Source organism: Camellia sinensis, chromosome 8 (genome assembly GCF_055761805.1).
Source record: "Camellia sinensis isolate YWXY chromosome 8, ASM5576180v1, whole genome shotgun sequence".
NCBI lineage: Eukaryota > Viridiplantae > Streptophyta > Magnoliopsida > Ericales > Theaceae > Camellia > Camellia sinensis.
In genome coordinates, this window is record NC_138968.1 from 60058000 (window position 1) to 60071579 (window position 13580).

Here is a 13580-nt window from a genome sequence, read left to right on the forward strand (position 1 = left end):
AAGTATAGAATTTTGTAGTATACATTTTCAATCAAGTACACAATAAAAAACTTAGGCCTATGTGCTACAGTTAAATTTTTTTGCATACATATTTAGTTTAATTTATTTGTTTAGTATGTTAGTTGTAATTTTTTTTTAATATAAAACAATTACAATATATAAAGAATTAAAAATTAAAAAAGATCTATTAAAAATAAAAAATGATCTATTTAAAGAATTAAAAATTAACAATTACAATATAGTTTAACATGGGGTCATTTGCATTACAAGCTAAAAATTTACATGGGCTGTCCAATTACAATCTCACAATTAAAAAGGGCAACCATTTTACAATTTCACAATTCACGAAACTCATGTAAGCATTACATAGTCTTCATCGACCAAGCCGCGCCGGACATGTTCGCCTGTCATGACCTGTCTGCTGGCACTCACTACAACGAGCAATCAAACGCCTATCTGATATATCCATCTCATTTGGAATACGAGACATAGATTTACGACCCCGTTTTACTTCTCGTAGACGAAGTACATTAGGCATTAAGGTCCACTGCGGATCATCCCAATTATCTTGATGCGGTATTAGATTGAATTTAGTTTCCCAAACCCTCATGTATACAGGAAGCCTATATACTGGATCAACGTAGTCGAATGGATTGTCACCGCATTCAGACATAACAGCGAGCATATGGGACAATGGATAGTGTCTTATCTCGCATTTGCCACAATTGCACGTGGGTTGATTCATGCGCACAATCTGTGTATTGCGACCTCGTCCATGGCGAAAAGATGTTTGCACCTCAAATACACGGCGGGGCCTATCAGACAATATTAATACAAACTAATCAAGTTCATGTTTTTAGGTGTAATTAACTTCACAACATAATAAGCACAATTTAGTTTACATTACAAACTAACCTGTCGTACGATATCAATTGGAAAGTATTTCCCCTTGCAATGCCTTCCTCGATAGTTTTTTGCATCTCTCTAGGGTATTGGAACTCATTCCGTACATTTATTTCTACTTGGGCTCCCATCTTGTCAAAATATTTTACGAGTCGTCGAAATGTAAACTCAACCATAGCTGAGATAGGTAAGTTCCTTGCACCTTTCAAGACACTGTTGAAGCACTCTGCGTCATTGCTGGTCAATACCCTCTATCAATATCCATCGTCATACGCAAGGGCCCACTCCACAGGATTTATCTTGCAGACCCAATCGATGGCATCTTGGTTAATAGCCTGTATCTATTTTAAGTAAGCATTACACTTTCATCGTTGATGAGCACTCCCTGCTTTCCATAGAAGTTGTTTCAACTTCTTATTTTTAAACTTTGTGTTAAAGTCACTACAAACATGTCAAAGGTAGTGCCGATGATATCCAACAAATTAGAGCGAAGGATTCAGCCAATGCCGTCTCACAACAGCTAAAATACTCTCAGCCCAATCAGATATCAAAGTCACTCCCTGTCGGTCCATGACAATATGTTCCCTGATATTTGAAATGAAAAACGACCAAGACTCCAAACTCTCCTTGTCGACAACAGCGCATGCAAACGGTAATACTTTGCCATTGGTAGTGACGATCGTTGCTACAAGTAACACACCAGTGTATTTGCCGTATAAAAATATACCATCTATGGTTATAACAGGCCTACAATATCTGAATCCATTGATAACGGGTTCGAAAGACCAGAAAACAAAGTAGAAAACGGATATAATGGTTGTACCTTCGGTATATCTATGCTTCCATTGAACGATAGTGCCATGATTAGATGTCTATAATGCATGCATGAATTTAGGCAACTACCTATATGATTCATCCCAATCCCCGAATACCATTCTAATTGCCTTTGCCCTTGCATGCCACGCCTTCTTGTATGATATGCTGTAGTTCATGGTCATTTTGATATCTTCAATGACATTCTTAATTGGCATATGAGGTTCATTCTGCATTCGACAATCAAATATGAGTTGATTATTTGGGTGTGAACACTACAAACAAACATATATATATATATATATATAAATTTATTTTTTATACTCACCGCAACTTGTCCCAAAAGATGAGAAGCAATGTAACTGGAGTTAATAGTAGTGTGGTCCCTATTCATTCATGGGTATAAACAATGGTGAGGACCTCTATACTGCTTTATTTCAAAAAGACCATGTTTCTTACTACAAGATGCACGCAACCACCAACTGCAATCGTGCTTGCAAGCAGACACCCAAAGGTCTTGCTTGGAGGTTACGACCTTGTACTCTCAATTATTTATTGCGTGGTACAATTTCACAGCATGTACAAGTTGCTTCTTATCGACGAAAACCATCCCTTTGTCCAACTCTAGATTTTCGGCGTTCCAAATCCGGTTACGGGGAATGACATCACAGCTACTCATGTCAAAATCACAACCTATGTGAATGTTCTCATAGAAAGGGATTTCAGGTCTAGGTGGAATAGGGATATTTTCAGGGTCAACGGAGCCGCCGGCATCATCTTCTTCATCATCATCATCTGATCCGGCCAATAAATTTTCTTCATCACACATTTCATTTTCGTCATCGTCTAGGGCGACATCAGGACCAGACATGTCATTGTTAGCAATATTGTCGGCAAACTGTACATAGTTCACTGTTTCCGCCATATTCCCAGCAACTTTAACTAGAGTGGTATGATGGTTGTAGATGGACACATCTTCTGTGTTATTGTGAAATTCATAATCATATCCACCACGTGAACTTGATTCCACACCATGGCCCTCAAATGTCTGTTGTGTGTAGCCCACTGCATAACATTGATCTGATGTATACATAGGAGACCGAAACACTATTGTGTCAATCCCATGTGTAAGCAATGTAGTGAAGGGACGAGAATCCATCTGTGTCATATTCGGGACATTGTGTACAACCTCTTTATCAATGTACACTTCCAAACAATTTGGTGGTTGGAAACTTGCACCGATACTTAATACGGTGTTTAACGACTCATCGTCATTGATTGGTAATAACTTGTATTTGTTGATTGCTTGCCACTGGTGATAAGGATATCTACATTTGAAGTTCAATCGGACACTTTCGCCATAACTTGCCACCTTGGACATGAACATCTCCTCCAAATTGTTAAGCGTGGTGCCAAGTTGCACCCCATATATCCCTTTTCAGCTCAGCATCATATGACACACCTTCATTGGGATCCCGAATTATGTTTCCCCTCCAGTAGAAGATAATTGGAACACTCTCCATATACTTGCTTCAATGAAACAACAAAACATTAAAATATCAACAATATACTTATATTGGATTTTACTTGTAAAAGAGCTATATGGATTTTAACTCATTCAATTATAATTACTTGTGAGTCAAGAACTTTATTTAAGCAATCAACAATTGTAATCCAACAATCATTATTATTTTTTAATTAAAATATGAGTTAAAATAATTATTATGTTTTGGAATTTTTAGCTTTTTAAGAAAAAAGCTTACAACACATAAAGAATGTTGGTTTGTTTTGACATAACTGTCTATGGAACTCCTGTGTTTTGCTTTTTTCATAATTATTACCATTAACATCACGCTCTTGTGCACGATAAGTGTAAATTTTTCTTTTTCCATGTTTTTTCTTCTTTGTTTTGGTAATATTTCAATGTTGATTTGATTTTTTTAAATTAACCTGCTTTTTATTTTTGTGTTGGTTATTTGAATTTGTTTAGGCGGACACTTGGTGGAAGGAAGTTATGGGAGTCAAAAGACAACAGGAAATGAGGGCATGACAAGTTTGAGGAAATGACTCTCCAAGAAAGGCACTATGAAAAGGTGAGGGTTTCATTGAGCTATCTGGTTGATGAATGTGGCTCATATCATAAGTGACATTTTCCTATAAAAATCAGCCCTCTCATTTTTGTCATTTTATATTTTTCAGGGTACAAGGAACTCTAGAGGTGAAACATTACTTCAAGACCACTAAATGTATAATGGTATGGAATGATATACCATAGAATGTGAAACATTACTTCAAAACCACTAAATAAGAAAGGATGGAATGAAATTATAGTTGTTAAAATATGAGTTTTGTACTATTTTGATGTTTTAAGTTTTAATTTCATCAATTTCATCTCGTAATTTTTTCAAGCTCAGTCAAATGAATTGGTCTAATATCAAACAAACAGTTTAAGTTATTAACAGCATGATACTAAATTGCATATTCAGTAGGTACACATATTTTTCATTTATTTTAAGTAGGGGATATATATCTGTTTTCAAATAAAAAAATATAATTGATTTATCAAACAGTAGAAAGTTGTGATGAGATGAGAGTTGAGACAAGGAAAACATTTTTTTATTGGGGCACTGATTCAGATCCCCTTAAAACTCCTACCCCCACCACCCCCACACACACGTGGGGGTTGGGGATTGGGAGAGATGAAAAAAAAGAAAAAAGAAAAGAAAAGTTGACTAATCAAAAGTAAAGGGGGTCAAGGGGGTCCCAATCTTTATTCTTTTTATTTTATCCTGCCTCTAAAACAATTCCATTCCCAAGATTTCAGCAGTACAATTATATGAAGATAATTATAGTAGACCCAATGATTGACCCAATATTAATCGCTGACTATTTAATGATGTACTGAAATATTGGCGTCACAAAAGTAATAGTCAAACCCAAATATATCATATTAGAGCAACAAATAAGTATATATTTATATGAGGTGCAGTTATTTAGACAACTTTAGTGACATTTGAGCTTGTATTTGAGGCTTTGTCCTGGAGTATAGGCATCTCATTGTCTCACTACGAATTTTTACTTCACAGTGACTAAAGGTTCAACAAAGACAACAATCATTCATCAAAAAATATTTAGTCAATGTGGATGGGCTCTAAAATAATTCATTGTCCTCATCATTGGTGTGACCCTTCTAATTAGATATATCAAATATATACAGAATGAGCAAAATGTATAAGAAAAAGATTAAATATGTCCTTTTTTAATAATAATAAAATTATTATTGAATCCGATCAACACTGTATCGAGAGGTGTTAATAAAGGATTGGACTTGTATCCAGTTCACATTGTAGAATAGACAATGTAATCTATGCATGTGAGGTTTATTACAGGTCTCACTTTAATGATTTAATTTGTTTATTTTATTTACTTTATGTGTCGTTTATTCATATAAAAACTAAATTGATCCGATAATTATAATAATATAATTTCATTATGTTTGTTTTTTAAAAGAAAAATAAAATTATACTAGTCATCAATTTATTTAAAATAAATGTGAATTAATTTGATTTTCTTATGAATAATATATATACGAGGGCTTACAAAATAAAAATAAAAAATTAGATCATCAAATTGAGATCTGTGGTAGAACCTATAGTCTAGATACCACTGTTCAATTTAGCACAATGAAAAATTTATCACACTAATTGAGAATTTTCTTATATATAATTTTAAAGTGTAAGACAAATTGTATTTTTTTCCCAATTAACAAATACCCAATATTTTTTCCCAATTTACCCAATTAACAATGATCATATAGAATCAATGTATTGGCGTAAACAATAATTATGGGTTGATTAAATCAATGCATTAATTAGACATAATATATTGTTTAGTTAATTGGTTTTGTTGGCAGTTGATTTTGATATTTTGGGATTGTTATGTCGTTGGTGAGAGATGTAAGGGAAAACGAGATAAGGTGTGTGTGGTATGGGAGGCAAGGGGAAGATAGAGAGAGTGGTGGTTATGCAATGGGGGAAGGGGAAAGTCTAGAGGTAAAAAAAATTCAAAGAGCTAAACGAAAATACAAATAAGGAAAAAAAAAAATTCAGACCATCGAGTTGGAAAAAAAATGAGTTCAGAAAATTCATTGTTTTGGAATGGATTCTTTTCAACTGTTATCTTGAGTTATTTTGGAATGAATTCTTTATTGTGTTGTTTTAAAATCTGTTTTGTTGTGTGGTCTTATATATATATATATATATTCAGGTGGTTTTGTGAGTTTAAATCCTTAAAAGCCATTGAAGCTTCAATGGAACTTATGTCTATCCGACTCTTTCAGATCCAATATCCTTTCAGATCGAAGGAAAAGCTCCATTCAGCCTCCATGTAGAAAAGGAAAAGAATAGCGTACTGCTTTTAATCCTCATAGAATAACCATCCCAAAATTCCTAATGTGAGTTTTCTTTTTAAATTTTTTCTACTTTTCATTCTACAATATACGTGCATTTCAGACCATCAACTACTCTTTCTATCTCTCCCTGTCTCTATTTTCTTTTATTTTAATTCCCTAGCTCTAAACTTCAGTTACAGCAAAAAATAATTGTGAAAGGCCAGTCAGAACTACTGGGGTGCATTTGATATTGAAGATAAAGCCTCTGAAATTTGATGTGAGCCCAAATCAAGTGACAAGAAAACAATATCAAAAGTGAAAAGAAAGAAGGTCAAAGCAATCTTTGAGGTCCATTTGTTTTTCTGTTGTGTCAGGTATATTTTTTTTATCTTCATTATATATGCTTCAATTCATTTTGCAACAAAATAAAAAATCCTTTTAGGAGTGGTAAAAACTTATTATTTATAGATTAAGTGATTCCTTTTTTGGCCCCTATTATTAAGTGGCTTCAAAACTTTGTTTATTCCATCATTTTGACAACTTCAATTGTTGAATGTCTAATTTTATTTCATTTTTTTCAATTGTTGAATTTTAAACGTAGTATTTGACTTCCTCCTGAAAATTTATCACACTGGTTTTTGAAAATTCATCATATAGTATGACATTTATTAGTGATGTATTCTTTCCATAATGTGCATAACGGAAGAAGAAGAAGAAGAGAAACTATATTGTCAAAATTTGCATAAAAGTTTATTGTCTACTATATGATGTGATTTGGAAATACTGAACATTAGTCATTTTTTCTTTGAATTATATTTTCTTCTTTAATCCATTTGACTTTATGTGCATGGTGGTGAGTGGTGGTGCATGATAAATCATGAACTAAGATACTTTTTAGCAACTAGAAAGTTTATTGGCTATTATATGATATGATTTGGAAATACTGAACATTGGTCTTTCTTTTTTAAAAAAAAATTAGATTTTGCATAAAAGATGCAACCAAAATGGGATTGATAAGCAATGGATAAAATGTAGCCCATGATGGAAGCAAACTTTTTTTGTTTTGATTTACTTCTTCCATTACATTAGTTTTCTCCTTATCTAGGTGTTTCTCTCTTAATTTGGGTTATGGCCTATAAGAAACCTACTATAATAGCTCATTTGAATGACTCATGTATGATATTTTGGTTTTTTAATTTTCTGTTTGGTATGGCTTTGGATTGTATACAAATAGCTTACTTTTCCCCATAAAAACTACTGGTTTGACTATTACATGTTATGGTGATTGTTGGAATGACTTCCATTCCACATCAAATAATAAATGTGTTGAAGATTTAAACCAAATAGAAAATGTGCATAATGAGGATTATGACCAAAAAAAAAAAAAAAGACAAACCAAAAGATGCCTTTCTTAAAATAATATATGCCTCTTTATTTGAAATTTTTAGCTCATATATATGTCTCCAAGATTTATAAAATTACATTTTATTTGCCAAAAAATATAAGTTACATATCCCCCCCCCCTTGTATTCCTCTCATTTTCTTATTTTATTTTTGGAATCCACTTGGAATATAAGGACAACGAAATCATGGTATCGTGCTTCATGGTTTAGTTTTTTTGTTGTCACATTTTTCTTTCTTGGGAGCACATATCTTAAAAATATGGTTCAGTTAGCTAGGGAAAACATGTGTGCTTATTTTTGTTGAGTACTTTAGTGGAGGTAGTAAAACTAGCTGAGAAAAACATGTGAAGAATATGCAAGCCGGACTATGTACGTGGTGGTAGTGTCTAATAAATTAAGAAGATACATCATAGAAACTTTTGAGCAATTAGAAAGTTTATTGCGACATTATTTGGAGATATCATTAGGCATTTTTCTCTGAATTAGATTTTCTTCTTTAATCCATCCAATTTTAGATTTTCTTTGGTTTGTTCAAGTCTCGATACTAGCAATTGTCAATGACTATTGAACAACTTTCAAATACTTTTATTTGGCTGTATTTTAGAGTAACAATTTCAATTTTATAGTTGTTTATAATTGATAACTTTTGTATCATCCCTACAATTACTCTCTTTGAAGTATGTTTTCATTCATGTAATTTATTCAACCACATTGGGGCATTATACATGGTTATCAAAATCGCGACTCGGATCATAGTCCTACAATCCTAAATTGTCAAAACGATCCAAATCGTTGTAGGATCGGTGTTATAGTAGGATCGTAGGTAGGATCATAAGTAGGATCACTGGATTTATGATTTTTCACCTTATATTTATTATGCTTCATTCTAATTTGTATTTTTACCTAGAAAGTAGAATCTTACGATCCTCGATCCGATCCTATGATCCTCTCACCGATCCTATGTAGGATCCCAATTTTAACAGTTTTGGCATTATATAGCCGCAATGATTTTTCTTGACAACTGATTTTGGTAAGTTGGATTAAAAATGGATTTACTTAACCTAGGTTTGAATGTATGCTATTAAATTGATGAGTGTAGACGTCCCCGAACGCTCCCGGGAGGAACGAGCTCCCGTTCCGTTCATTTTGGGGTCACTACAGCTCAGGACTCTCCAAATTGTCACGGTTCTAAGTCTGAACCAAAGAGTCCAAATCCGGCAAATCGTTTTGAGAAAACAGATTTTTGAAAGAAGTGCCAAACATGGACTGCTTTGCCAGATACAGAGTCGCCACCTAAATGTTTTTTTTTAATGGGAAATTTAGGAAACCCTGACTCGGTGCCAAAGGCCACGTGTCCGTCATCACCAAAGTTGCCTCGGCTCGGGAACTTGGGTACGATTGGGGAAGGTCACTTCGTGAGCACCCCCGCTCGCCCGATCAAAGATCGGCCTCTACTAACCATGATATCTATTTTTGAAAACTTTGTGTGTTCTTATTCCGGTTATTAGCCTAGGTTATTATGTGATGCACACAGCATATAAGTATAGACTGGGTCGCCCGAATTGGAACAAAACATTTCATGCTTGTTTATTTGAAAGATGGTTTGCTACTCGCAAGTAGGCTTAAAATGCAGATTTTGCCACCCGCAGGTGGGCTTAGAAATGATGGTTTTGCCACTATCTAGTGGGCTTAAAACTCACAGTTGATGATTCATTCCAATTCAAATAACCCAACCTTCACCCACAGGCATTCAGGCAGTTATATCACATTAGCAATTAGCCTCATGGTAAGCATGCTATTCATGGCAGTCACTCACACGCATGCAAGGATGCTAAAGCATAAAACTTACCGAGTACTCCAAGCCAGAACCAGAACTCATTAGAAATCATGCATGAATCCTAAGTATACAGAAATGCCTAATGCAACACATGCAAAAATGCAAACTATAGCAGGCTCGGCTATTCTAAACATGGCATATGGAATGCTACAGCTAACATGTATTCAATTTGGAATTGAAATACAAATGCAGTTAGTATGATGCGCCGAGCCCGGTGCATGCAAAACAAATGAATGATGCAAACATGCTGTCATACTTTATGCTAATTGAAATATGCCTTAATCTAACCATCATAAGCTGGTAAATAAAAGGGAGAAAGACGTGGGGTTGGAAGACATACAACACACATACGCACACTTATTACAATTGTGCCCTCGCGCAGAGGGTCCGAATAAATATACAGTCCCGAATAAAAGAATATTACAGTCCAAATAATACAGTCCGAATAATGTACAAATTCCTAATTAATTTACAAATTAACTAAGAAAGCTGTAAAACTGGCATGCAAGCCAGGGACTGCCTTGCTTCTGATGAATGATGCATGTCTGGGCTGCCTTGCGCGAAAATCCACTGGATGTCCCGATTAGCCTCTGTTTACACCTTTTCTTTTGAAATGCGCGCCAAGCCTCGGAAGACCGCTGATTCTTGATTTGTTGCAACAGAGAGCAGGAAAGGGGCATAGCAATGTATTTTCACAGATATATGCATGCCTCGATCCTCGTGCCACCAATTACGCATATCGATGCATGATGGCCGAGGAACCGAAATGTGCAACTCAATATAGAATGAATGCACGTATAAACATAACAAAACCTAACTCCATCATGGGTAATCCAGAGTGTCGGCGACTTGGAATTGAGACGCGTTCCGTCACTCGGAGTACGAAACGCACCTCGTTTCCCGTGCCCGGGCTAACTCCTATCCCGAACACGAAGCAATATGCATGATATGCATGAAATGCAACTAAGATACATCCTAGTATGCTCAATGCTATGAAAATGAGATGCCTCGAAATGCGTGCTCACGAGCACGCAAACCGAGAAAATGACATACGCAATGTGAATGACATGGAAATATGATATGGGCTTATACTAACATGAGAGAGCCTCAGCCATACTCACATAAGAGGCCGATGAGTGAAAATGAAGTGCCTCGAAATGCGTGCACACGGGCACGCAAACCGAGACAATGGCATATACAATGCAATAGCATGGAAATGACATATAGAATGCAACATGGACTTATACTAACATGAGAGAGCCTCAGCCACACTCACATAAGAGGCCGATGGATGAAAATGAAGTGCCTCGAAATGCGTGCACACGGACACGCAAACCGAGGCAATGGCATACGCAATGCAATTGACATGAAATGATATGCAAACATGCTAATGGATTTTCAGCAACGAAAAGTGGGGAAAACAGCCCCGAAATGAGGCGAAAACACACCCGATGCATGGAATCTCTTCCGAAATGCAAAATTAGGCACACAAAATGAACTACAGCTATACAAAGCATGCATAATTGGTACATGAAATGAAAAGACAGAAGCAAGGCAGCCCCAAAATAAGCATTTTTCCAGTACAAATCATGGCCAAACAGCAAACAAGGATAGGGCACCAATGACATGCAAAAATGGCCCTAAACATGAGATTATGAAGCAACTCATGGCTGCTAACTCCAAATAGGTTAGGGCCCTTCAACAAAGTTGAAGAGGGGCCCAAAATATGATGTTTTCCAGAACTGTAAAAACCCCAAAAACAAACACAGGTATGGCTGCACTCCCATGCAAGAAAAAGGGCCAAAAGGTGGCCAAAGAGGCAAGTGGTATATGTAAAGCCCAAACTGAAAAATTCCCTTATACAACATTGAAGAGGGATAAAAAATAAGCATATTTACAGAACTGTAAAAACTCCAAAACAGTATAAAAACATGCTAGAAATGCAATGCAAAATGAGGCTCAAAAGAGGTTATAACACAAAGTATACAAAATATTCCACAAACGGCCAAAGACCCTTAATGAAACATAAAGAATGGGCCAAAATAAGACTATTTTCAGAACTGTAAAATGGCCAAAAATAAAAGCATGATAGGCTAACAAAACATGCAAGAATGGGGACCAAAAGAGAGATATAACATGAAGTGGCATATGGAGGTCCCAAACCATGAAAGGCCCTAAATAAAACATGAAGAATGGGCCAAAATAAGACTATTTTCAGAACTGTAAAATGGCCAAAAACAAAAGCACAATAGGCTTCCAAAGCATGCAAAAATGGGACCAAAAAGGGAGTATAAAGGCAAGTATAGCATGGAGGTCCCAAACAGTGTTGATCCCTTCTTCAATGTTGAAGAGAGGCTCAAAATAAGCCTATTTACAGAACTGTAAAAACTCCAAAACAGATCACACACAAGCTAAAAAAATCATGCAAGAAAACGGTATTTAAGAAGGGTATTGAAGCAAGTGCAATATGGGGGGCTCAAACAGGGTTGAGCCCTTAAGAAAAAGTGAAAATGAGCTCAAAAAAATGCCACCTTCAGTTATGGTCGGAGCTCAAAACAATAAGCATAAGGAGCTAAGATATAGGCCAAAAAAATGCACAAAAGAGGGAAAATGGGACTCACCCTTGTAGAACCAATCTTTAGCAACCTTTGGACTGAGTTTGGGAGCTTTTAACCTCTGGAGGATAGCCTCAAGCTGCTGGAATGGGCGTTGGAGGTATTGTGCTATGGCTTGGTGTGTAAATGGCCAAGGATAAGCCCATTTTGGACCCTTTAACCCACCCAAATGTAGAGAGAGAGGGAGATATATAGAGAGAGTGATATATATCTCTCCTATATCAGATTTTTCTAACCTCCTAAAGGGGAGGGGAGGCTCTCTTTATATAGAGAAACCAAAGGGGCAAAGCTTCTCTTGGAAGCTTTGACCAAAAGGGCCAAGCTTCTCTTAGAAGCTTGGAGCAAAAGGGCCAAGCTTCTTGGAGAAGCTAGGCAAAAAGGGTCAAGAGGTTCAAGCTTCTTGGAGAAGCTAGCCAAAAGGGTCAAAAGGTTCAAGCTTCTTGGAGAAGCTAAACAAAAAGGTTCAAAAGGGTCAAGCTTCTTGGAGAAGCTTTAAAAGGGTCAAAAGGTTCAAGCTTCTTGGAGAAGCTAAAAAAAGGACAAGCTTCTTGGAGAAGCTAAAAAAGGGGTCAAGCTTCTTGGAGAAGCTAAAAGAGGTCAAGCTTCTTGGAGAAGCTAAAAAAGGTCAAGCTTCTTGGAGAAGCTAAAAAAAAGGTCCAAAAGGGTCAAGCTCCCTCAAGAAAAGGTCTCGGTTAGGAGAAGTGGCTGATTGATCAAAAATAGTGGCCGGCCATGAACTTTTAGGGTCCTCCCATGTGTGTACATCACAAATATGTGGTTTGGGGTTGAAGAAAGTGGCCCCAAGGTGTTCAACATTGGCTCGGAAGTGGGAAAAAACGAGTGTCGGAGGGCGAAAGTGGAATATAACTGGTTGCTAAGATAATTGCTAGCCTCCCACCCTCCAGTGACCTTCCTGGTGATAAGACAGAGGCACCTGCCAAAAATGAACGAAAATCGATGCAAAACAAATGCTTGGGGGCTAAGACACGCAGTTCGGGATCCCGAAAATAGGCTGTTAAGCACCGAAAGTGGCATCCGGCCACGAAGTGGGTTTCTCTGACCCCAGTGTCCCTCAAAAGGGAGAAAATAAGATGCATACCAAAATTTAGAGCAAATGGAGAGGGTTAAGCGGTCCCGAACCGAGGCACACGGCCTGACAGCTCCGAAAACCGGGAACCGGGCTCCGAAATGGGCAAAATGGCCTATGGCCACAAAATGTAGCCCACGACCACTGAGAGATGGTCTACAGGACCTCTCCCTCCCCTCAGGAAAAGAAACAGAGAAAACCGAGTCTGGTTCGCAAACCGAGACAAGGCACAGAAGAGGGTTCGGAAGTCCGGAGGCAGGGCTCACGGCCGCGACTCTGAAACTTCTGAACGAGCACATTATGCAACATCACCAAGCGCTCAATCGGTGATGTCTGAGTCTTAAGGTCGGTCAAAAATGGGGTGTCTACAGTTGCCCCTCTTTGATAGAACTCGAAAGTCACAAGAATGACGGGAGTGAATGTCCAAGTCTAGAGACGACCCATTTTTTACAAGGCCGAAGACTTAGACAAACATGCAAGATAACAAAGATGTGCCCGCAGGCATGCCCGCAGGCGGGGGCAAAATGCAAAT